Below are 2816 nucleotides of genomic sequence, written 5' to 3'. Positions count from 1 at the left end.
GGAGCGCGCGGGCCGCGGGGCCGCGCCCCGAGCGGCGGAGGCGCGCGCGGGGGGAGGGGCGCCATCTTGGGCCGGGCGCGGGACCACCAGCGCAAACCCTGCCCGGGCGGCTCTTGCTGCAGCTTGCGGGAGGGCGGATGCGCCCCGCTTCGCCCCTTTTAGGGCCCTCGACTCCCAGTGGTCCCCTTAGGCCCAGCCCCCCTCGCCAGCCGACATCCTTCCAACCCGCTCCCCGGGGCCCAGAGCTCTGCCTAGCATTCCCGACCCCTGCCCAGCCTGGCACCGCCTTTCGCGACGATGCCACAGACTCACCGCGCGCGCCCCGCAGGGCCCGACCCCACGGAGCCACGGACCGGCAAGGCTGCAGCGGGAGCTGCGGTGGTCGAGTCGGGGCCGGGGCCGAGCCAGGAGGGTCTCGGAGGAGGCAGCCTGCTCTGCTCTTGCAGAAACACACCTTGACGTCCTGGTGCGGAGGCAATGAGGACACAGTGTTAGTGATAATAATAAAAAAAAATAAAAATAAATAAATTTTTGTTATGTTATTTTTGTTTTATAGCTCATATTTATTGACCACTTCACTCTGCCAGTCTTTGTGTTAAACCCTTTACATGCATTAATCCTCACAGCAACCCTATGAAGTCGTTGCTATTATTATCCTCATTTTTTCAGAGGCAGATGCTGAGCTTCAGAAAGGTAAAAGTACTTGCCCGCAGTCACAATAATCGGTGAGATCAGACTGGAACCCAGCTGTTTCTTAACTATCCTTGCTCTTGCTCACATAAGACTGTGGTACCCAGGCCTCACAAATGTCAAGAATAAATTGCTCTCTGGTACAAATCCACAAGAGGGAAGAAAGCCAAAGAGAGAGAGAGGGTAAAAGGCATGAAGGAAGAACGGTCTGGCACAATATATGTTGCAGACCTCTGGATGATGGAATAGATAGATCCCAGAGGCCATCAAGAATAATGAGGGAAAGTGTTACCATCCAGACACCCTTTAAAGACTCATTGCTCTAAGGCAGGATTTTTTGGGGGTTATTTTCTTAAATTTTATTTATTTTGTTCGTGTTGCGAATATACACAGCAAAACATATACCAATTCAAGTTTCCACATTTACAATTTGGTGACATTAATTATATTCCTTGAGTTGTGCAACCATTCTCACCCTCCTTTTCTGAGTTGATCCTTCCTCATTAACATAAATTCCCTGGCCCCTAACTGCAGTTGTCAGTTTGATCCCATATGGATAATTCTTAAAAAAGCATAACACTCAAGGAAGACATTTTTTACTAGTTAAGCTAAATTATTATTTGGTTTTAAGAACTCTTCAAGGAATATTTTTGGTTTAAGGTTTAAAGATAATCTCAGGGCAATAGTTGCAGGGGTTCATCCACTCCCCATGGCTCAGGAAAGTCTGGAGTCTATGAGAATTTTATATTCTGTTCTGCATTTTCCCCCTTTTGATCAGGATTCTTCTATGTAATCTTTGATCAAAATATTCAGTAATGGTAGCCAGGCACCATCCAGTTCTGGTCTCATGGCAAAGGAAGCAGTTATTTATGGAGGCAACTAGCCACACATTCCATACCCTCCTCCTATTCCTGACTCTCCTTTCTCTGTTGCTCCAGGTGAATAGAGATCAACTGTTGTGTCTAAAATAATAATAATAATAAAAAAAAACCTGTTGCTGTCAAGTTGATTCCAACTCGTAGTGATCCTAAGGCAGGTTTTAATTTATTGGACCTGCTAACATATCAAGCAACTGACTAGAGATGTCCTTAGGGCATCTAAAACTAAAGGTATCCAAATCCGAATCCATTATTTCATCTTCCTTTATTGGTCTTCTAAGGACAGCCCTCCCCAACATGCATACACTCCAGACTGGATGCGGCTGCAGTTACTTCATCCATCCCAGTGAATGGCACCACCATCTACCACTTGTCCAAGCCAGAAACCTCAAGATCATCTTTGACTATACTTTCACTTGACTTAAGATGATTATTAATGTTCTAACTTTTTAGTATGGAAAATTTCAAATACATACAAAAGTAGACAGAGCAGAATAATGAACTCACGTATGCCAGTCACTCAGTTTCAACAATTGTCCACTCATGGCAAAGAGTTTATTGTAATTTCATAAACATCTATGATGTATAAACCATGTACTACATCCCAAGCTAGCGCCCAGGAATCCAAAAATGAACCAGGTCTGCTTGTTACCCAGTCTGGAGGAGATAGTATCTGATCTGGGTCCTGAAGAAGTTACCCAGTGGGAGTTACTCAGAAGAAAAAAGGTGGCCCTATTCCTTCATTCATTGGCTCTCTTGCAACAAATAATTATTAATGTGTGAGGCACTGTCCTTGGTGCTAGGAACACATCAGGAAACAAGATAGTGTTCCTGCCCTCACGAAGCTTGAGATTCAACAGGGGAAAGAGAAGTTAAACATGTAATTAGAAATGTGATGAGTATCTTGAAGGAGATGTACAGGGCACTATGTGAGTGGGCTTAATTTGGCCTGGGGATATCTGGGTAGGCTTTCACTAGGAAGTGATACTTAAGGGGAGGGGGGTGAAAGATGGTAGAGGTCAGCCAGGAGAAGAGAAAATTATTCCAGGGGTAAAGAATAGTACGAGAAGATCAGTGTGGGTGTAATGGTGAAAAAGAATGATACAAGATGAGCTGGTAAGGTGGGTAAGTGCAAATCCAGGAGGGCCTTGTCTTTCAGGCTAAGGTTTTTTTTTTTTTTTTTTTTTAAATAAAGGGACTTTCGTTTTAAGGCCAATGGAAAACCACTGAAGGCTTTTAAGCAGAGTA

This window comes from Loxodonta africana, chromosome 7 (genome assembly GCF_030014295.1).
Source record: "Loxodonta africana isolate mLoxAfr1 chromosome 7, mLoxAfr1.hap2, whole genome shotgun sequence".
NCBI lineage: Eukaryota > Metazoa > Chordata > Mammalia > Proboscidea > Elephantidae > Loxodonta > Loxodonta africana.
This window is presented reverse-complemented; position numbering follows the sequence as displayed.